At 44.9% G+C, this 24,665-nt stretch overlaps 1 protein-coding gene across 4 annotated transcripts in view; it reads left to right on the top strand.

The window, feature by feature from the left end:
- The window catches only part of LOC143207871 (uncharacterized), a 420,173-nt gene that overhangs the window by 62,289 nt on the left and 333,219 nt on the right, over window positions 1-24,665 (top strand). For all 4 annotated transcript variants that reach the window (XM_076421726.1, XM_076421728.1, XM_076421729.1 and 1 more), the window contains one exon: window positions 14,626-14,713. The gene's annotated coding sequence lies outside the window, so the exon portion shown is untranslated. The remainder of the gene's footprint in view (window positions 1-14,625; window positions 14,714-24,665) is intronic.

Here is a 24,665-nt window from a genome sequence, read left to right as displayed (position 1 = left end):
GATATCGTATAATATTGATGCGCGGGTGATTACCGAAAACGGAATTACCGGGCAAAGCAGGTACGTTCCGGGGCTAATTTATCGGTGGAAATCAATGCCAGCGAAATTTTCATACGGCATGAAAGAATTTTCATATCCAAAAACGTCGGGTTAATCGGTTATTAAAAGTCCGTCGAACGAGACTCTACAGCATTAATGGAATATGTGCGGTGAGAATGAGTAAGAAACATAATGAACGAGAGGCAAAATGTATGGAGTGAATTTGGTTGAACGAAATGAAGAAATGAGGGAGCGTTTTGTTAGGAAAATTTTTCAGTCGTTGATTGTAATATGTTTTGTTAAATATACGAAATAATATTATGGTAGCCTTTGCGATCGCTAGACGCTGATGCTAAATTCTCGACTACTGGATTAAACTAAAACGCCAAACAGCGATTTCTTTGTATTGCACTACAATCTAAATCTCAGTTGTTAATTCCATTAAGTAAAGGTAATGATGGTAACAACAGCGTGGTGGTCTTAGACGAAGAAATCCGTTACAATTGGATAACTCTCCGCATAAAATCCGCGAATTAATTGCGAGCAAGAGTCTGTTTTAAAAAGCAGTCGACGCGAGGTAATAACCATCTACATCGAGCGCGGAGATAAAGATTACACATTGCTCACGGCAGCATTTTTATTATTTTCATGAACTGGATTCGTTCGAAAAGTGTACACTGTTCAGTGAATAACATGCCGGGCGTATCCGAGCGTTCAGATATTCATCGATATCTCGCTGCTTCGTCGCGTTTTTCATATTCCCACAATATTTTCACGGAAACCGATTAGAGATGCTGACGTACTGCAACCGCTACAAAGGGTTGGTTAGCGCGTGTCGGGGCCGCAAACAGAACGGGAGGGAGCGGGCGAGGGAGAGTGAGAGGAGGAGAGAAAGAGAGAGAAAACGAGAGAGTTTTCACAGATGTTCCGAGTCAGCCAGCAGCGAAGGGAAATAATCGGTTGAGCGGAATCTCTGGCAGAAATTGCTGAAAGCGGCGAGAAGAGAGTCGTCGGCATCGCGTTCCTCTCTCTCTCTGTTTCCCTTTCTCTCGCTTCCTCTCTTTCGACGAAGCGGCGAGATAGCGATCCTTCCGCGGTACCCTAATTAAATTGAATCACGAAATACCTCGGGGCAGGAAATACCCAATGAAGACGTACATTAACAAATTAAAGCGCCTTCTTGTTCGAGCGATCCTTGGACACTTGCCAGTCTTCGCTTTAAACGCTGCGAGAACCGCCTAGACGGGATCGCTGTTCGACTCGGCGGAATGTCGCAGCTCGACGTAGCCGTCCGATGTTGCCCCGGTTCTCGAAAACACCGTAAACCGGACGATTTTGCGAATAATGGTGTCGGTATAATCGTCGAAATAATTCTTGCCGTTCCAACCGTGCGACGCGGTGGCTGCACACCGCGAGCGATCGACGAGAATCATTTCGGTTTCGTGCACGATGTCGGTCAACGAATCGCGTTGTTACTAGAGCGGAACACATGAAAAATCGATCGAGTTACGTGGATGTTGCTCCGTCATGTTTTACGCGACGTATTTACATATTGATCGCGCGCCGCTCGAATTGTCATATGTTAATCGGATCCAGTAGCGGCTCGATTAATTGTTCCACAGCGCACTTGATTCCGCGTATCGATTGCCCGTGCTCGACACGGGATACTTCGTGTGTACATGTGTACCTCAGTAACCCGCAATCAATTTTCCGTCACTTCGTCTTGCGAATTATCGTCATACAACAGCTACAGGACTGTGCATTAGTATTCGTAAATTAGAAATCAGCATGGCAAAGCTTTTAAGGAGGTCAGCACGAACGAACTAATCAACTTCAATAAAATACAGTAGATTAACACATTGATGTCGATGCTCATGCTACAAGAAAATTCCCACAATTCTAGAGAAATTGATTGTAATTTCATTGTTGCGTTCACTGCTACGATTTTGCGCTAGATTCCTACAATATTCGATAAACGTCTTCAGAAGCGGAGCATCGTGATCGCATCGGTGCAACAGCGCAGAGAAATTGCCACGTTTTTAGCACGCTTTCTACAAATTCCGTTCTCTTCCCCTCTCCCTCCTGTTTCGTGAAATTTGGTCCGGCGTTACCTCTGTTTCTGCGTCGCGCGAACTCTGATTCTGACTCGTTTCCAACGGATGTTATCCTGCCTGCTTGGGGTTATGCTCGGCACGCGTATCGATCGGTTTCGCCCCACCGTTACCGACTTGTCCAGTGATTTCCCCGATACCGGGAGATCTCGGTGAAATTTGAATAAAATATGCGAGCGATCTTTCGCCGTTCAATTCTCCCCCGGCCGCGAAGTCTGCATTTTCTTTATGTGCCGCAGTTTTCTCGAGATTGGACGTCGTGACCATCCACAGAATCGGAATCCACTGATACTATTAGCGGATTTCATTCAGCTGTAATAGTACACCATTTCGAAGCAGCGAACGGTAATAATACCGGAGCAACTAGTTAAACCACCTCGATGCACGAGATGCTTTCTGGTCGCTTCGACGAATTCGAGATCAATTAAATTTATCGATAGACTGCGGATCTTTATGCGAATTCCAACTTTAATGGTTAATTTTATAAATATCAGGATCGGGCACAAGTTCAATCTCGCGACTAGAAAATTCCTTTCAGCATAGGGTGCAGATGTTATTAACCCTTACCATTATTCACAATATTGTTTACATGATTAAATATGTTGATATCTAAAAAAGACGATAGAATTATTTTACGTGGAAAGAAATGTCTAATTTTCTAGTTAGGATAGCTCCGACTGCAAAGAGTTAATGTCTGTTACAAACACTGTCACAAACTATAAATGCATGAAGATCCACAGCCCATTCGTCGAGTTGCAGTTAAAATGTCTGTTACCGAATCAATAGCGACGCGAGTTACCAGAAAGCTGCAATCTTCGGAACGAAATGGACCCGGTGCGAGTTTCCCATGAATTTTTCGCGAAATTATTTGCGATTCATTAGAATCATTGGTATGCCATCAGATGCGCCCACGCGAGAAATATAACGGGAATGGATCGTTACGAGCCATTCGTCGAACGTTGCACGCAACACGTCCAGGTGTGGTAATCGATTATATCACATGTAACATTGCGGCCATGTGGATGCAACCGTCTTTGTGTTACTTAATTGGGCCCGACAAGAGACATGTAACGAGGGAGGCTTCGTTCCTATTCCCACAATCATTTTACACTTCACTGTTGGATCATGCGTCATTCCGATAAATCGCTCTTCACGTGTCGGGCACAATCAGCGCAGCTCGTTCCGACTATATCGCTTAGTTATCAGTGTATTCCGATGATCATGTTCCAATACTCCTCTGCGTATCCGTCTTCCGTTCGACGAAGAAGCTTTCGTTTCCTGTTCCCATTGTTGGAGAATAAAGAAAAAGGAGAATTTCTGGTAAAAAAGAAATAAATACAATTGTGCTACTCGCTTTAATAGAATTCGTTACAGGTGCATGCTACTATTCTTTTAAGAATTGAATGCCTTAAAAATTTGTATAACATGCATACAGTAATGTACAAGATATCCTCCGTGAATCCATAATGAGTGAACAGTCGTGACACGCTGCTACTGATGTTAGACGAAGGTTAAAATTGAATAATGTTGGATTTGGACTCCACGCACAATGGAGATTAGGAAAGGTCGGAGGGTTTGAGCCCCATTCGCCTGGTTTCCCTGTTTCGATTGGTCCAGCGGCTACTAATTCTAAAATAAAGTGCAGCGAGAAACATTAAATAAATAAAATGGAGAGAATTTACTATATTTCAACAGCTTGATTACCAGACTGCGGATCTTTACGCGTTTATAGGAAAATTGAGAAGATGAAATTCAAAATAGTAGTAGCTTCAATAGAACTCGTTACAAGTGCATGCTACTATTCCTTTGAAGAATTGAATGCCTTAAAAATTTGTATAACATATGCATACAGTGTAATGAACAAGATATCGTCCAGGAAATAAATTTTTCCTCGCCTCGACTCCATGAAAGAAGCCATAATAAAAACGGGAATTTGCGTAACGATCCACGATCTACTGATTGCGAACGGCACGAACGCAGCTCAGCGTCCGTGTGACTGCACTTGATGTTGATAGCGGGCAGGAGGGTGAGATCGTCGAGCATTTATCGAGGCGTGCTAAACTTTTCCGCTTCGACGCCTCAATTTCTTTCATATCTCGTTTCCTTTTATGGAACACTACTAAATTTCGGTATCTCGATTGCTATCGACAATCCAGCAGTCACGGAGCTGGAATCGTTTTTCAGCTATCGATCGGTGTCCGTCGATGTTTCCGGAGAGTACGAGGCGAGCCCGAACGGACGCCTGGGAAACGCAAATCACGAGACGGCCGGGGCCGCGAATACGTCGCCGATGGGATAAACGGACATCGTCGGCGGGACGAAATGAATCAATAAACCACGGCATTGCGATCGCTGGGGCCGACGAGCGTTTACGCGCGTCGCGGCGGCTCGGCTCGGCTCGGCTCAACTCGGTTCTCTCTCGAATTCACCGTCCCGTCGCTTTATCGTTTATTTTCCCTCCCCGAAAAACTCTAGGAAAATACACTCGGCCCTAAAACCCTCCGGCGGTCGACGAGCGTTGCTTTTCAGTCGATCCACTTTTTACGATATCTGTTCGCGTTCTTCTCTACCCCGAAACGACGTCCTCCTACGCCCTCTTAGCTCTTATTGGCGTCAGCAAGGTGACTGCTGTTTTATTTGGGGACATGAAGCTTACATATTGGGAATGTGGAACACGCTAACCATTGTGCTCATTGAAATGTATAACAGTTTCTTAGTAGATATGTATTTCTTATTTTTAGGTAAATTGTGTTCAGAAAGGTTGACCATTATAAGGGCTGAAATATTTACCTTTCATAAATTGCAACGCTGGAACTCCCTGTATAAATATATTACGAAAAGACTGACAAAGGGCGCTATCCAAGTAGCCCCTGGCTTTTTAGCGCCCATTATTCACAACCAAGGGGTGAAAGCAGCCCCTGAGGAGGGATTAGTAACCATATTTGGTAGTTTATCTTAGCGGCTGTTAACCTTCGTGAAAAATTACAGATATACGATGCTATTGATGCTAAGTTGATACACAGATCTGTAGAAGGTTAATTCGTTTAACAAATAGATTGCAATTAACCCTAATTTCAGTGGCTATTTTCATCCCTTAAACAACCATGCGAGATGCTAACAAAATATTTCTTCAGGTTCGAATGGCAGGGGGTTGAATAACACCTCTTGTTCGAATCTTTCTCGATCCACTGGAAAATAAACTTAGCTCCGTTTTCTCGTTCCGCGCGCGAAGTGGTGTTTTGTCGCTGGTTTCAAAGATTCGTCTGTTTGGAGAACGTGTTACTACGGCGGCTGCAAGGTCAGCCATTAGCGTCCCAATAGATTTGTTAGTTACTTACGATTTTACGATTCGACCCACCGTCGAGTTACGTCGCCTTGCGTAATCCGCTCGGCATCGATTCAAGGCCGGTGACGCGTCGCGAACGCGGGAATGCAAATAAAAGCTGTGCGATCGATCGAATCCGAGTATCCCGTGGTCCTTTGTAGTGTCTCCGTGGTCGCAGGATCCGCGAAACGTATCGTAGGTGGACACACGGGGCTGGGAACATGGGATCCGTTCGTATCTGTAGGTAGACGTGGGAAACCGAAGTTCAGAGTTCGCCTGTATTCGTCCGGTAAATGTCAGAGGTTGATTCGCTACGGAACTTCGCCGGTGTTTGTTCAATTCTGTCGATTGTCCGTGCGGCTTCTGAACTCGCCGAAACTGGCTAGGAATTTCGCAAAGAGAATCGCTTCACACGATTTTGCTCCGTAACCCCGCGATATTTGGAACAATAAGCTGGAGAAATAAATACAATATCGCTTTGGTCGTTGTTAAGAATCAGCATGGGAGGAGAGGTAGTGTAACTGTTGGGATAACGAGGTTGGGAGATCAAATATTACTGTATATTTAGTATTTATTGAAACTCCACGACACAATTAAATAATCGTCTATCAGTGGTGAGTTACAATATATGTACTGCTCGCATATAACATAATATAATGCTTTCTGACTTTTACATTGACACTGGAACCATTGATGGTTAGAAAAACTTTTAATACTGTGAGAGCTGTTACTAGCTCGGTAGGCTGGCTCGGACTGAGTTGACCATTCCTTCTTAGGCCCTGTAGTACGGAAAAGATGGCTACGCTTGAGGTGTAATAAACGGCAGGTCAAAAGAGACCTTTCCTCCTCCGCATGTTCCGTGCATTTCGGTGTATACTCCAACAGTAACAATGGTCGATTTTATTGTAGTAATAGTTTTATACAGCACGTGGCACGCACGCTCTCTCGCACGCAGTTCAACTTAGCAACGCACAACCCAGCGGTGGTCATTCATGCCCCATTCATACGTCTCACACATACCGCGTTCATTATTATTTTCTCAACAGTCATCCAGAGATTAAAATCTATGGAGATCGCAATCGCCGGGACGATTTGACTTTTTACTCCGGCAGTTCCGAGCGATTCGAAGTCAACGATCGAATATCTTCGGTCCCGTGTCTTCTCGCGGTTCACCGGGGAGTAACCGGTTGCTCTCCCCATCAAACTTACATCTGTAAAGCAAACTCCGGGCAGACGTAGGTCTCCGTCGTGACCCATTTTGCTTAAAATTTCCGCGGTCGTTCCTCCGGGGGCGGATGGCGAAGACACCGGAGATCAGGAGAGAGCCATTAAAGGGCGCTTTGAAAGTGTCCTCGTCGTCAAAGACGATGACGCCGGTAAGGGAAGAAGATTCGCGACGGAATCGTTCTCGGACGCGTTTTACAGCTTTCGCCGGCTCGCCGTAGCCCCGTAAGGCGTCCTCGTGGGCGGAAAAGAAGCAGCAGCGAGACCGTAAACTTCTACGTTGGCTGGCACGCCGGTGACCTTTTCGAGTGCGCTGCAGTTTTCAGCTTTGCTACGGATTTTATCTCCGCTCGTCGCTAATCTCTTCTGTCCCGACGACGACGATGCGAGTCGATGCTTTTTGTTTGAACAATTACGAGCCACCCACACAATCCTGCATATAATCATCGTCCGACACATTTTATTACGTCCGGATTCAATTGCGACATCGGAAATGGAATTGTGAGGCACGATTGTGCGATGCCACCTGCAGTCAGGAATTATACAATTGATTGAATCTAATTCTGTATTTTCGAAATAAATAAAAAAAAAATACACAGCGTAGTCGAACGTGTCGATGCCACGACTGGGCAGGAAGAATAAATAGTGTCCAATTATTAGGTTGGCAACTAAGTTCGCGACCTCCATATTTTCTCAAATGAAGTCATTTATATATAGTTTTTTAGATCGAGCATTTTATATAAAATTCACCGCAAAATTAGAGCTTTGATTGAATGATATACATACAGTTCAAATGGAATGGTTATTGAATGAGGTTATAATGATGCATTAAAAGAATTACGAAACAGAACGTCGCGAATTTAGTTGCCAACCTACGTTTGGCTTTCGATTGAACTCTCGAACGTTCGCCGCGGTAGACGCAGTCATCAAGAAATAATGTCGGTACGCGATACTTGTCCGTGCAGAACACAGGCTGGTTGACAACTATCGCGACTTTACTGTAGTATTGATATCAAAACACGGTACATGCAGTACTAGTGACCTCGGCGATGCAGGTCACGTCGCGTTATCTTCACGCGGACGTATGCAGGAGATTTACGTACTCCGAAAAATTGTTCCACTGTTCCAGCCGCTGAAACACTAATATCAATTTGCTGCGTACGTGTAGAGGAAATATTAATTCCACTAATTTTACGAGTACTAGAGAGAATCGGAGAAATTGTTTACGTTCAAAGGATATAGCATTACTGCTAATGAGTAGAGGATTTGATGCATTTATGATAAAAATGGGTACGCACAATTTGAAGCAGAGGTCGTATTAAAAAATTTAAGGAAATCAGTATATTAGTTTCGGTATAATAAGATGAGCCTTGAAATATATTAGGTTGTCCCAAAAGTTCCTTCCGGAATGTGTTCCTTTAATGTCGCTAAATAAATACAAACAATACGATAATCTTTATGTTAACATTTTAGTACTTCTTAATATGAATTTGCATTATGTACATGCATCGAAAACCAGCTTTTAGGACGACCTAATATTTATTTAGCAATATTAAAGGATCACATTCCGGAAGGAACTTTTGGGACAACCAATAAATGCGAACATTTTTAAAGTATTTTTTGCATTAGAATAAGGAGATTCAAAGAAACTCGAAGAAATATGATTTATGAACAGAAATCAATGTGACAGAGTCCGTGAGTGTCCGTGAATCCAGAATGAGTGAACAGTCGTGACGTGACACGCTGCTACTGATGTTAGAGGAAGGTTAAAATTGAATAATGTTGGATTTGGACTCCACGCACATTGGAGATTAGGAAAGGTCGGAAGGTTTGAGCCCAATTCGCCTGATTCCCTTTTTTCGATTGGTCCTGCGGCTACTAATTGTAAAATAAAGTGCAGGCGAGCGTGAGAAACATTAAATAAATTAAATAGAGGGAAGGGTTGTTGCAATTTCGGAAATTGTCGAGTATTTACTATATTTCAACAGCTTGATTACCAGATCTTTACGCGTTTATAGGAAAATTGAGAAGATGAAACTCAAAATAGTAGGAAAATTTTCAAAATTGAAGATGTCAATATATAATTTTTCCTTTTTACCACGTTCTTATTAGCTCGCTTTCTTGTCTGTCTGTTTGTTCGGTACAAATTAGAAATCATTAAGGAAAGAATTAACATCCAATTTGGTTTCTATATCTTGCAATCGATGCAGACAGTTTTTATTTTGCATAAAGATCCGCAGTCTATTGATTACAGACCAGACAGCGTTTCCTCGCCTCGTCGTGCTCCGAATCGATAATCTTGTCGATGACGGAAATGGTATGGAACTACGATCCTACCTACCTTCTTCGCGTATTTGCGGGAGTTTTCCATCGATGTCAGCTGCACACGCAGTCGCTGGTCACCGGAAACACTCGATGTAACGCGTGGATTATTCCGCTAAGTGTGTACACAGGGGACTACGCGGTTAATTGGCTTTGGTTCGTGAGGAAACGTACGTGGTAAATGGTACTGCTAACGCGTATGTAGCTCGATGAAATGTTGTGGAAATATTGTTGCAACTATCTAATTCAAAGATTACCGTGTCTTGCAGTACAAAATCGCGACACACTGTTTAGTTTCGCGACGAGTAATCACTTCTGACGATAAGGATATACATAAAAATTCAAAAAATGAAGCTTGAACATGTGCAGTTAACCAAACAGAGTTTTACAAAAAATACACACAGTTTAGTTTATCTTTAAATAATTCCCAAGAGCGTATAAGATATGACAAATATACATATACTATAAGATATGTAAAATATGTAAAAAGCAGGCAGAGATAAAACTACGAAATGAATAATAAACCTGTACGGAAAGAAGTGTGGCGACGAAACAATTGACGTTAGCGGATCGCGAGCGTTGGAAAGGGAGGACGAAGAAGAAGATCGCCGCACACGTTAAGCGTATATTGAAGGGTAAGCCGGTATCTCTCTCTCTCGAAAACACTTTGGAGAAATGGAGATTGCCGAGCGGACGGTCGCGGATAGTCGCGGGCACGACGATAGCGTTCGCCGAGGCATGTTCGTTGCGATACCGGGGATCGATAATAGCCAGCAGCGTGCGGCACACGCACGTAGCCGCGGATGCACCGGGTCCACGTGTGTGTGTCCCCGTGTGCATGCTCGTGTATTGGATCGCGTACGTGTCGCTACGTAGGCAGACAACCGAGAACAGCGGCGGGAAAGAGAGGGAAACAGGGGAAGAGAGATAGGAAGACAGAGGGAGGGAGCCGGTACAAAGTGTACGAGGCTCGTTGCATCGGTTTCACACTCTTCCTCTATTTCCCTCCCTCCCTGTTTTTGTAGTTCGTGACTCGTTCCTTCGTTCCCCGGGTGTTTCGCGACATGATCCGTCGCGTGTTCCGCGGGATCCAGGCCGTTGAAAGTTAATCGTCACGCGCCGCGCCGGCAACTATTCGAAATACTATATGAGCTGGGATTAACGCACCGTCCCGGACCGTTCTCGCTTTTAATATCGAAAACGGTAATTAGGCTGGCGGCTCGGCGGCGGCGCGCGCGCGTTCTCGAAAGAGCGTCCAGTAACGAGATCGGTCGATTTTAATGACTTTCCACCGATCCCGACACTCGAGATCCCTTTCATCGATAGCCCAGCTGCTGTTTAATGCATCCAATTTGCGAGGAAATGTACTTTTACTTTCCGATCGATCCTCCGTGCTGATTGCTGCCCGCATATCTCCGGCTCGGGTTCGGGCATTGTTCGTAGATTCCAGTGTCTCGATCGAACGATCATATTTACGATGCAAATAGTAACGATAGCTTCTACTCTTTTTCGTAATAGTCGCGCGATGATCCACGTTCACCTGTACAGAAACAAAATTTCGATGCACGGGAGACGAGGCTCGGTCAGATAGCGAGAACAGATTGCGCATGCGGCTGTGCAGGCAACCTCAAGTGCACTCTGGTCACGTGAGGTCGTCTGTTTTGCGTCTAGTGAAACACATGTGCGAACAGCATAGTTCTTATTGATCTACTTGCTGAGCTAGTTCAGTTATGCCCGATTCTGAAGAAGTCGACTCGAAGAATACTCGAGACTGTTCGGACCTCGTATCGTTAACCACTTGCCATGACCTGTGCACTAAATACTCGTGCATACAGTTTCAGAAACTCATTTGTCATAACTAGACTGCGGATTTTATGCATTTGTAACAAAAATGGGTACGTACAATTTAAAACAGTGGAGGTATTACAAAGATTTATGAGGCCACCAGTGTATTAGTTTCACCTAAATAAGATAATTAAAAGAAGAATGAATTTGTTATTTGACTCCTGTGTCTTGCAATCAATGCAAACATTTTTTATTTTGCATAAACATCCGCACAGTCTGGTCATAACATTATCCCGCTCATTACGCGAGAATCGAGAAAAAAATCCAAAAGGTCGATATTATCGAAAAATGTAAGAACGTCGTTTATAATATTTTTTTCGACCCTTTTTAGATATTAAAAATTTGCCGGCATGCGTTGCACGAGCCCGATAGTCGCTCGAGGGGTTAGTTAGCTAATTTCTCAGGAGCGCTTTACAGTTTTCATGTGGAGCGCAGTTTAAACCGATCCGGGACACCGGTGCATCATCCGTGTGCGTGAAAGCAGAAATCCCTGCCCGTAGAATCGTGATCCCACGCGAAACTCGGTCTCCTCGCCGGGAATAACAGAATTTTTGGCTGCGGGCTCGTAATCGCATATTTAAATTTGCCAGCTCGGACGGTTTCGCATTAGTGGGTCGCGGGGACGGCTCGCCCGGGCTGTTCCGTTCAGTTTACCGAAATGGATGTTAATTTTCACCATAAACCCCGGGTAACGATCTGTAATTTCAGGTGGTGCATCCAGTGTGCCGCAATTCGACGTTGGTCCGCGCGCGTGCATTCTCTCTCTCTCCTGTTCTTTTCTCTCTCGCTCTCGCCATCTGCCTCTCCTTCTGTCTGCGGCGCGTTTCAGCCTCTTCCTCTGTCCGTCTGGGTCTGTCCTTCCCCCCTTCACGCCCCCGCGTTCTCTCTTGCCGCGCGTGCTCGTCCCTATTCATCTTGATTATTATACTCGGCGCGCGGCCGACGAACCGGGATTTCATAAAAGCCTCGGCGCGCACCGAACGCTGCGCGCCAGCTGAACCGCTTTCATTATTTCCTTCGCTCCTCCCTCTTTTTTTACCCCGAGCCGCGCGTTTCGTTGTTAATTGCCCGGAGCAACAGGTTCGTCTAGGAGACACGCGGTCACTATACGCCCGATCTCCGATCCTAGATCGATTCCGATCGGAATCAGCACGAACCTGATCCTGAATCGTTTCGACGCCCCGCGCATTTGCATTCGAACGAAATCCTCCGACCCGATTCCGATGGAAAAATCGTCTAAATGCAGCCAATTCGACATGTCGCTTCATTTTAATTAAAGACCCCCGTTTCACGTGTACGCAATTCGTGGTACGTTTACTACACGTGTATTTAATAAGCATAACGCGAAATACAGATCGTTAAATACACGGGTTTCCGTGTACTAAAAGTTATGCGAATTTCAGTGCGGGTAAACACGTGTGCCGTTGTGTACGCGTGAGATAGAGACATATACCTTGTACGCTTTCGCTTAAAAATAAATGAGCAGCTAGCTCGTAAAAATAGTCGGCCAGTTGATAAAGATCTGAATACACGGCTCAGTCGTGATTAAACAGTGTATCGTTGTGCATTTATGGCACGTGCAAGTTTATAAAACACGAGGAATCGTGTGCATTAATGATACTTTTATTCTATCCCGGCTGGAAGCTAGTCTGCGAGAAACCGTCTTCCTTATTTCGTGCTTGCACGATCCTCTTCGCTTATAATTTTACGCAAAACGGTGATATCGTTTAGCTGAGAAATCAATATCGAGATCGCGACCAATTATTCCGACTTCAATTCCCGCGCGGGACAGAGTTTTCAGCAGGATTTCCGGGGCCGTACCTCGACGCCATGCTTCTCTTTCTCTCTTCATGGTTCGATTGGGATCGGCGAGACGTGCCCGCTCGATCGACCGGCTGCTGGAAAAGCACGGATAACGAAGCCGGTAACTGGAAGTCGATTGCGAAAGTTGGGTAACGAGTGCGTGGTTGCGTCGACGAGACCCTCGCGGTCACTACTCGCTTCGCGCCGGTTTCTTCGAGGCATGATCGAGACCTCGATGATGCCCACTATCGTTTTCTTGCGCACTTCCAACGAGAAAACGCGATTCCTATCCCCGCGATCGATTATTTCGCGTGCAATTAATTCTGTAAGTAGGCTGAGATCAATTACGAGGTATCTGGGTCATTTATGCAGATCGCTGCGCTTCGAGAACAACATTTCCTCGGTAGCGCCGTGCCTTAGTGACTTGTGCGTAGAATTTCTGCCCTCACTGGCAGCGCAGCCAATAGCGACGAGGATATAATAGCTTCCGCTACTCTCGAGCGTCTTGTGCCTCCCGAACCCCGCGATATTACGGGAGAAATACTGTATCGATTGAAAATGAATAAACCCGTGTGTGTATAATTTTATTTTTACAATTATTCCCATAAAATACACCAGTCTTTACATCCGTTTACGAATCGGTTAGAAAAACAGTTTCCTCGGTAGCGTCGTGTCTTAGTGACCTGTGCGTAGAATTTCTGCCTCCACTGGCAGCGCAGCCAATAGCGACGAGGATAGAATAGCTTCCGGTACTCTCGAGCGTCTCGTGCCTCCCGAACCCCGCGATATTACGGGAGAAATACCGTATCGATTGCAATTGAATAAACCCGTGTGTGTATAATTTTCTTTTTACAATTATTCTCATAAAATACACCAGTCTTTACATCTGTTCACGAATCGGTTAGAAAAACAGTTTACCACGATCAGACGAATTGATAAACCGTGGTATTGTATAACTGAACCGGGAGAAATAACAAAAGCGGGGCGAAACAGCGTGCCGGGCAAAAAATGAATTCGTTTCTTCGGTGATCGATTCGGTTGCGTTTTGTCTACCCGCTCTGGTCCGCCCGTACCAATTAATTCCTCGGCAGTGTATAACTCTGTGTGTGCATCTCTCTTGTTAAATTACACGCAGCTCGATCCAAATCGCATTAAAGATTTATCCCGTTATTCGTACCACCCTTGTTCACCCCCCCTCTCTCTCTCTCTCTCTCTCTCTCTCTATCTCTCACGCTCTCTTTCTCTTCCTCTTGTCGCCCCTGCGTTATTCGAGCCGATCTCCGAGAGATAGAAACTCGTCGGAGCCGATAATCAGTTCGACAGAGACTATTCCAAGTTCCGTCGATTACAAACACGAGCTTACCTCGCCGCGCGTTACCTGTACTGTTCCGCTCGAAAACTCGCCAACTCCGTCGTATCGACGGAAAGGAACAACGAAAGTTTTTCCTCCGGCCCGTCGAACTTCTCGGGAATCAATTTATACGTTAACGAATAGAAATGTGATGATTTGGTTTCTTTGCGTTCGCGATGGCCGCCGAAAGTGTTTAAACACCCGTTTCCTTGATTACGAGCTTATGGTGCAAAGTAAAAGAACGCGAGAAGCACAAGATTTCACGAATCGAGAGCTCGGACTGTTCTACACGTTAAATTGATAAAAGATTTATTCAAGAGACGTTAGTGTACAGTTGCTTACTGGATAGATAAACCGTTACGGACTGGATCGGCATAAACAACAGTGATTTTGATATTACGCGACACTGATAAGCAAGTTGCTGACATTTAATTAAAATGAATATAGTACTTCTGCGTGTGCAAAATTCATTCGAAGATATTTAGTACTGGTGTAAGATCGAGAACAGAGATAGATACAGGCGTGGAGGTGATAAGGTTATATATTATTTGCTATAGAATATTATTACTCACACGCTAACTTGTGCTTGTGAATTTCTGTTGCAGATGAAAGGTCGAGACCTGTCCCATTCTGGAATATTACCGTGTTACCAGTCGTTAGCAACAGTGCTACAACGAAGCAGCGTTAAATGAGGTAAGTGTCTCGCCTCGCGCAACGAATCTTATCAGCATTATGCTTTCTCTCTGCCGCGAGATTCCTCTCGCAACGTCTTATCGAAAAGACTGATGCGTCGTTACGAAACGTCACATCATTCGCTTACTTGAACACGCAGTTTACAATATCGTACCTGTTGCTCAAATGAAAGTGGAGAAAGTGCGTCGACTCAAAACCCGGTCTGGCACTCATCGAGCGGAAAGAAATCATCAAAAATTTTCTACAAACATTCCCCGAGTGCTATAGAAACAGTGTATCAAAGCTGAACTCGAAATCCCTGTGAAGGATAACAATATTTCCCGGACATAGCGGGTGTTCCATCCCTATAATCGCGTTTCGCCGATTTCCACGTAATTGAATCGGCAGCCCCACCGTATCATGGCGCTAGCCAACAGCAGGTAGTCTTGCATCAGTCTTTAGTTCCGAAATAAGGCAGCAGCCGATGAAACCATAGCAGTATCGTGTCCGCTGTGCTCTATAATCGCGTTACCGGTCCCCAGCGATACGATTATAGAGACGGAACACCCGCTAAGTTCAACACGCACCGTCAAGGATACGAGCAACGTGACAGCGATAATCGTTCGCTCCCTACAAACCGGGAAATTAGCTCTCCGAGGAAAATGTCCCACACGTGGCTCTCGAACTATCGCAATGTGGTCTAAAAGTCAGTTCTAGCGCGAATAAATTAAAAAGAACGTAAATCTGTTAAAATTTATACTTGTATGATAGTTTGATATGTATACTGCAATAACGAAAGCAAAATTAGTAAATCCTCGCACAATAACTAATTCGTACTAGAACTGACTTCTAGACTTCTTTGACGTTGCTTGCGTACTATTGGGTTGGCAAATAAGTTCGTTCGTTTTTGTGATTTATTCCACTCTAAAAAACCGAACGAACTTATTTGCCAGCCCAATATTTCATCAGCATTGCACATCTAGTGTTTTATACTCTTGTAGCGGCCTGGCCGCTGCCCTGCGTACACCTCCAAATTAGTCGGTCCCTAATTTCCTGGGTTTTCACCGAAGCCGGGGCGAATCTGGCTTTCGCAGAGTCCCACATCTGGTAGCCAGATTCGCGTGGGTCCGGTAGTTTCTGTTGGCGAAAACGGACCTTTTCCCGCGTCCGTTTAATTATACAATAGCCCTTAGAAGTTAGCGGCGCTCTCTCTTGCCTTTCTGACCAGCTACTTGACGACTAGTCCAACTTGACCTAGTCGTTCTCATCGCCGTTAGCGTACCATAATTGGCACATTCGATACGGTGTCGTCCTGATACCGAAGCTCTCGCGTTAGTCCGTGTTTGCGTTCACGTCTATAAATATATTGTATATTTGATAAAGCGTTACACGCGGTGAACGAATGTGGGAGTAGCCAATATTATTCCCATCTGGTTCTGCTGGCTCCAATTATTTTAGTTACAGTAGTGCTCGGTTAAATTTCCACGAGTTTTTGTCAACAAAACGGGGATGGGGCATAGGAACTCTTTCGATTATGTACCGCACGACTTCGTGTAGAAAATTCCACAAGCAAGTAATCGCTGCGGGAGCTCGACAAGGATGAATTGTAGCAAATTGAGTACAGCATGATCAGCAGAATGTAGTGCAGAGCGCGCGAGACGGGGGGGATCGCTTACAGTCGGTTTGGTAGTTTTCGGCCTAGTGGAAATTGACCCACGCGAGATTAAAGCGAGTGGAGCCCCGGGGATCGCGCGTTCGAAACAGCGGCGGACAGGAAGAATCCGGAATAATGAAGGTGTTCCGCGTGACATTGCCCGCGATCATCGGGTTCTCGAATAATCAAGGAAATTAAATCGTAATTAGCGGGGGGGCCGGTGGTCCGAAAATCGTCCGACTGGATTTTCGTAACACAATCGACAATGATAGGAAATCGATTGCCTCAATTTGTCCGATTGAAACTATCCCGAGACTATGCTCGGAATTCCTATTAACCTTTCTCCGGTCTCCGTTCCACCCCCATCCCGTAGTGGCGCGCCGCGCCACCCTTCGCTCGCCCATTGGTCGCGGCCGTTTCCACAGGCTCGTTGTATCCCCATGTCCATCCCCACCGAGAGAACCAGTTCGGGGTCTAGGCGGCGCGATATTTCATTTGGAATGCCGAGAGGGGAGAATCCTTAGGCCGATCCTTTAGGGTCCTCCGCGACCCTTCGTTACTTGCATTTATACACGTCGCTTTTACTTCTGCCCCCGGTCTTCTTCTTCTTCTTGCTACTTCTGCCGGTGCCGCTCCCCCTGCTCTGCCCCTCATCCACCATTCAGCATCCCCTTCATCTTCGACCCCACGGAATACCGGAGATTTTTTAAACGGCAACGCGCCCCGTCACCTCCAGCTTGATACTTCCTTCCGGGTGGAATTAGGCTTACCGGGCTGATTTATGCGCGACGCCTTCGGCCGAGATGATATCGCGATTAAACGCGAACACACCGGATTGAGAAATCGTTTTTTCGTGGGTGTTAACGCGATCTCCGGGTAAAACTAGTCGCCCGTTGAAGCAATCATTTTTCATCTCGGGTTACCGGCTCCAACGGAAGTCACCACGGCCCGGTGATTTTAATCGAAAGTGGACGCCGATTCGAACAACAGGTTTAATGCGTTTTCCCGCTGTCGGATAGGTCGTCCGCGGGCTCTAATAAATGGAGGTGTTTCGAGTAATTCCCGATTAAACGTCATCTATTAGGTTCAACATTAATCTACCTCTCGGAAGCCCGGGCACTTGTAATTGCTGTGCCATCGGTGTATTTTTCTGTTTGCTTTCATTAGTCTATCGCAATGCGGTATAGATCGAGCTTCTCGATAAGAAAAAAAGTAGGATTAATCGTTGAACAACACGGCGATCGTGAAATAGTAAACATCGCGCGAAACTTATCGAGCAACAATTCACACTATTAGCTTGCAGTGAGGTTGTTTCTTCAGCTGAACGTAAGTAAATTGCCGGAGAATTAATAATTCCCCTCGCGGGATTGGTTTAGCATGTCCAACAAGATTGAAAGCCTGGTTACAATGTTGCCGACCATTTATAACGATGGACGTCAACGGTATAACGTATTAATCGTCGAATGGCTCGGCTAGAAATCAGTTCGGATCGATCTCGGCGTGATATTTCAGCTGGAAGACAGTCTTCGCTAGCCCCTCGAAGGCGTTCGCATTTATTACGAGCTTTATTCCGTCGAGCTTCCAGTGATCGGCTATATAACCGGCGCAAACACAGCCAGCCAGCCCGCCTCGCTTTCATTCACGGCCCGGAAATCAATTATTCATGCAGGATTCCCTTCTCGGTATTCTCGACGGCCGCTTCTTCTTCCACGGCCGCGTTTCTCCACGGCACGATTGGATTCGAATCGCTGGGAAGCTGCGCGAAAAAAATCAAAATACGACGGAAGAGAAAGGTTGGAGAGCTGTACGGGGGAGAATCGGTAATTAATATTCGATGAAAGGCCGACGCCGACGCCGCCGCCGCTGTCCTCGCGCGTTCTCGAAACCCCGATTTACGACTCCGGAATGCATTCTTTCCGCGTAATTTGTACCGGCGAAGGGAAATTAGCTTCGAATGTCAAGATGAAATTGATACTCGCTAAATCCATTATTATCTACCAGAGTTTCGGAGTACTTTCTTGTACTATTTTTCATCTTACATTTTTTCCTATTTAGTGATATTCTGTCACCTCCAGCTGCTTCAACCTGTCTCCACTTTTCATTTATTTCTCTCAAAATTAACGACCTGCTTCGAATGTTGTGTTATTAAATCGTAGATACGCGTTTGTGGGAAATTCATGAGCACGCTCGTTTATTGCATCGCACACCGAAATGAAAGTCACGTCTTGCTATTTACTAATCTTGCGAAACGTTTATTTAACGTTCGTAGAAAGTAGGAAACTGCTCACGTCAATATATTGCAGAAGTCTTTTATATCCTCGATCAGTAAAATTATTTCACGACTGTCAGCATAACTATTTGGATTTCATGCGAGTTTCGATTGATGAGGTGTTCAGTTCCAATGTGAAATGGGTCACCTTCCAATAAATGAAATTAGTACAAACGAGACTGCGTCAGTACTTGCTTTGCTTCCTTCTTTGATCGTACCGGATTTTTGTGCGAATAGACAAAGGTTCCTCTCGCGAAAAGAGAGATGTAATCAGTAGTCGCCATGTGGTGGAGAAACGTCGCAGCAGCCTGGAACGTTTTCCCTGAATTGCACCGGGGGTGAGCAACGTTAGCTGCTGGAACATTCTTAGTATTCATTAACGACGCGAGGGTTTCTCCGAGGGTTCGGGGTCCGCTTTGTTCGCCCGAAGGGTTTCGGACACACAAGAGCGGCGTTTGTACGTCAGAATAACGGATGACTCTGCTCGGTAATCCGTTCGGGCTCGTCCCTGCCAGCCGATGACAAGGCAATGCCAGAAGGACTCGACAAGGGATAGAGTGGCGAAAGAGAATCGAGAGAGAGAGAAGAGCGAGATCTCACGGGTCATTGGTTTTCGCGAGAGTGCTAGCTTAACGCGCGGATTATTGTTGCGCACGTGTCGTTTCACCAATAAATTGCCTTCGAACGAATCTGCTCGACTCGGCTGAACAAGCCATTTGTCGTCGCCTTTGATTGATTCCTATCTTTCGCGTATAATTACTCCGATCCATACTCTCGACCTTCTTGCTCGCCGATCCTGAATCATGCCTTCGAACCTCTTACTCATCAATTCCTAGCAACACCGAAGAATTCTTACAAACTGGGAATCATTTACGTCTACGATACCAAGCTAGACACGTGTACATAGAATTGCCGCAACCTAACAGCTCTAGAAAAACCATCGTCTGCAAAAATATACTTTTAAACTTGTAACATTTAGTTCACTAAAATGATTTAGTGAATCATATATTATTCGTTACATTGTAACAGTATTCTTGGATCCTGAGTTTCCATTTCAGAGCTGTTTTATTTCAACATGATTGTTTTATAAAACACTGAACATCGCGGAATCCAGTGCAGCAATTTCGTCCGAATTCCGCGAACAGACGCCGCTTCGGTGTTCGTTAATAATCGGCACAGCCTGCGCATTCGGAGGGCGACGCAGCCTCCTTAAACATTCCGAACAGAAATATAACAGGACATTTGTAGAGCGCCACGTGGCGCTCGACGTTAGCGCGTCGCGCTCTCCGGTTTCCATCATTTGCCGGACAATCGCGCTCGTTTTCGGGTCCAGTCGACGAATCAATTAACCCGAATTCAACTGGTGTAACGATTCTGCAACGGTGGGCGGAGATTTATCGCGTCCTCGGGCGAGCTGCAATTTTTCATTATTGATACATTGCCCGGGCAGCGCCGCGACAGAGTACAGGATGTTCCCTCCTCGGACAGGCCGCGCGCCCGTAGGATAGATTTCGGGATCGTGTAGCCGTGTTGCTCCTTTTTCCCAGCGAACTCGCTGCCCCGGGCATTAATCACGAAAGTTTTCAAGGTTGCGCCCGGTTTTCTGGCAGTCGAACCCCTGGCGGCCAGAGGAATCCGTAAAACCTTCCACGGCGCTTCTAAAGACTCTTCTTTTCGCTGCTTCTCTGCACCGGACCGCCCCTTGTCCCTTTGTATCCCATGTTGCAATATTTTTCTAATGTACAGCTGTCTGAACTGTTAACTAAGTCAACCTATGATCTAGGTGGTCCGAACTTATTCGATGTCGTAAACTCTTTTTATTTGCTGTATTATTCCTTGTACGATCCTTGGATACAGTTATCCGAAGGATCCCACCGCCATTTCTATCCGTGTTACATTAATATTTTACAATCTTCAAAGAATCAAACGGAAATGGGCGAATTTTCATCCGAAGTGCGTACAAAGGTTAAGAAAGTATTCATATTACGAACAATATTTTATGTTTACAGTTACGAGGTCTTTATAGCTTTGCTTGACTATTAGTAACTTGTGCAAATTGTTCCAGCATTATCTGAATATTGAACATCCATATCTTTGCCTATGAATCGGCAGCGGATTGCAAATCATGCTTCGAAAAACATTGCGCCTCTAGCACGTGAAAATCCTCTGTTATTATTAAATTGCGGATCTTTTTGCAAAATACAAAAATATTTACGTTGTTTGCAAGACACAGGGCCAAATAAAATCATTGTACGTGTAAATCCTCTGTTACTATTAGACTGCGGATCTTTTTGCAAAGTAGAAAAATATTTGCGTTGTTTGCAAGACACAGGGCCAAATGAAAACATTGTTCATCATTTAATTATCTTATTAAACTGAAACTGATACACTGATCTCCTTAAATCTTTCCAATATGACCACTGCTTGAAATTGTGCGTAGCCATTTTTATCATAAACGCATAAAATCCGCAGTCTAGTTATTATTGTCCGCTTTCACGTGTCCACTGTTCAGTCTTATCGCTGTATTTATTCGCGCAGCGGCTTAATAAGGGTCAAGCTAATTCCGGAGTGTATTGTGCAACGGCTGAACAATAAATAGCTAGCGATGCGCTAACTAGTGTTTAGCATTAGATTCTATGGCAGATCATCGCGTTTATTACTGTGGAAAAATCTCAATCGAGATTACGCGAGTAGCCTTGACTGACTCGTAAATTGGACGGAAGTTATTTTATGTGATCGGTACGATTATATAATCGAATGAATAATATTATGGATATATCTAATGAAGTATTCTTCAACTTTCCTCAATTTTTGAACGTTCTTGAAAGAGTTCGGGGAATCCCACAATATTAAATGTAAAACAGTAATTGCGAAGAAAGTATAATTATAATGGTCCCTGAAGTTAAACTATTCAACTAAAACTCCTCCAAATGCCCCCTATAAAACTGTCTGAATAATTGCTCTTCACTCTCCAACTCTCAAACTCCGGCTGCGCACTTCGATCGCTTCCAGTTCATTCATACAACGCGCACAGACACGCAGGCACAAAACGAGCCTCTGCTCGTCATTAAAAGGTCTTTGTAGATTTCGGTAGAAATCTCTTTACTTATAGAAATTTCCTGAGAATGTTATTCGATGAAGCATCGGAGAGTGCTGTGTGCTGTCTTCGATCGATAATGCACAGAACATCCAAGAATAATACGGTAAACAGGCTGAATAATGTTCTACAATACAATTTCTACGGATCGGTTTACCAGCGGAGGGATCGAACGGGGATGTACTGTACTTTCTCTAATATGATATTCGCCGAATGAAAAATGAAGAACGGGTATGAAATCGTTCGGTGATAGCATAAAATTTCAATGAATTGTAATAACGTCGATAAACCGTGCCCTCCGGGGAGGGAAAAGGATGTCTGGCTGCAGCGCGGGACGGAAAACATGCGAAAACAACACGTTTATCGACCGATAAATACGTGTCCTCCATACCTGACCACTTGGTAATTTATAGTCGCTTATGCGGGGTCGAAATTAATTATCGACTCCCTTCCCGGCTCGAACTTACCAATTCATTTCGTGTGCGCGCGCGTAACTAATTTAAAGCCGCGATTATTAATGGTCCACCGAAACACAATGTAATATTAATAACATTGATTCAAACCGCGCTGCCGGTGTATCGCGTGCGCGCAAGCGCGCGTTTGGTCAATAATTCGAAAACAGGATTCGAAAAAAACCGTTCGCGCCATCTGTTCGCCGGACGGAGATTAGAAAGGCTGTGACATAGTGCCGAGACGAAAATTGGAGAACGCGCGACGAGCGATCGGCCATTACATGCTCGGACAATCATTTTATATACCTCCGGCTTCCGGGATTATAAATTCCTTCTTAGAAGAAAAGAGAATAGGTCGAGAACGTGGTCTTTAACGGAAAAATAGAGGCGTATAGAGAACGGAACGGAAGACAACAGGTTTCACGCACGCCGGAACACATTATAGACCTATAGAAATTGGAACAATCTCAGGATAAATTATGGAAATTATTATGTTATACCTGCTACGATAGGTCTGTATATTGCAATTGCTCATAAATATTGAATCGTACGTGGACTATGGAAATAGAAAAAGATAATAGTGAAAAGTAGGACGAAAATGGTCATTGTTTGTCGAACAGTGATTACGTATTATTTAACGCGACAGCGTATTTCTATTCTGATAAGAAAAATGTCAATCATGCAGAACAAGTCGTGGGAAAAAGAATGCCTAAAATTATGTATGTGTATTCGAATCGAAGATATAAGGAACTGTGCGTGTCTCTAAGATAAACGCGGTATCGTTAGTCGCGTCAAATATGACGATATAAACGATTTTTTTGTTTGAAGGTTAGCGAACGGTTATCTTCCTCATTATTTCTCGATCATTGATAGTTCTTGAAGTCGATACGGAGATGAGTTCAACGACCTTGCTTTATCGTGACCTTGAGGTGACCCTGAAGACAGACGAGTTCCGTTATAAGTGAAACTTTGAGCGATCTTTTTTTTCCTTGATTGATATGGTTACACACAGAGTTAATAACGCAAATCGAATTTTTCAAAACTTACACATCTTGTTTTTTATCCTTGACTTATCTCACGACTACATATAATAAATGATTCCAAATGTAACTGCGGCAATGAAGTTCAAGATGTTAACCAGATCATTTGGCAATGTAGCTTGTTGGAATCGCAAAGAGTTGATCTTATGAACAAATTAAGGAAGCTCAATTTGTTCCCACCCTTAAATATCAGATCGTTACTTTATGAACCGAATATTCAGGCATGTTATCTTCTTTTCAATTTTTTCAAGCAATGTAATTTAAAGATTTAAAGTTATGTACTTAATGTGTTATATACTTCTGTGTTCTCTCACAGACCCCAGAGACTTTAGATTGATTGTAACATTGTAACAACGCGCGACAGTTAAGTATTTTTGAATAAAAAAATTTAATTTCGTGGATCCGCATTTTTACTCTGATAAATTGCAAGCCTCTTAAGCAATACCTAATCTTATATTTATGAAAAAGATATTTATTTCTCTAATACAATATATTTTTTCCTGGGGTCTGTGAGACCCCACCTTACAACTTACGAGACATTTTCCCACCTTACCAACGCCGGGTTAACTATAACCTTGACTTCGCAGGACCTTTCTCGCAGCGCTGCGATAACCGTGTAAAACATTTTCGACCAATTGCAAGACCCCTAGCTGGGAGTTCTGATTCTTCCGACTCCGAGAGGATCGCAGCCCCGGCGTTAACCGGATAAAGATACAAAAGGCTGGAAGTTGATCGAGCGTTCGATACCCGAGGCGGATTGATTTTCCCGCGTATTCGAGGAAGGCTTTTTCGCGCGTCCCGTCGGGCTGGTCGGGCTTCCAGAGGCCGACGGACGGACTTTCTTGGGATCTTTTATCACGGCGTTTACACCGGAAAGGCCTCTCGGGAAGGGCTTCTCGGAAGGTTGAATCTCGTACATGTGTTTCGGCCTCGTCGTATTCTCCGCTCGAACGAGCCTCTGGCTCACGCCGCGCCGCCTACCTCCTCCGTCTTCTGCGCCCGGTGTGCACTCTGCGCCCTCTCTTTCTCTCTCCTTCTCGTCTCATGCTCCCTCTTCGTCCTTCTCGTATCCTACCCGCCCCGCATAGTGGTATCCTTCCAATTACCGGATGCAAATATTGCCGGGGACGTTGCCTGAAAAGGTTCCCCGTTCGCGCACTCGAAGGCTTTTCTCCAGCTCGCTCTATCCTCCCGGCGATTACGCGGCAATTAACCGATTCGCTCGATTTCGCGATCCATCGCCGTCCAGGGCTCGTTCGCTCGGTCTACTCGCTCGCTCGCTCGCTCGATCAGGGTCATTAGTCCGCGCGATTTATTCTTAGCGCGGCGTCATCGCGGCTCGAATTCTTGGCACGGCCGGCCGAGATGATAAAACTTTGGATCCGCTTTCGGCGCTGATAAATCTGTTATATCGGATCTGAAAGGGGGGGGGGAGAGATCAGTTCTACCCGGACGACCCGT

The sequence above is a fragment of the Lasioglossum baleicum genome, chromosome 4 (genome assembly GCF_051020765.1).
Source record: "Lasioglossum baleicum chromosome 4, iyLasBale1, whole genome shotgun sequence".
In the NCBI taxonomy this organism is placed as follows: Eukaryota; Metazoa; Arthropoda; class Insecta; order Hymenoptera; family Halictidae; genus Lasioglossum; species Lasioglossum baleicum.
The sequence above is the reverse complement of the archived record's forward strand: the minus strand, read 5'-3'. Positions and strand labels throughout refer to the sequence as shown.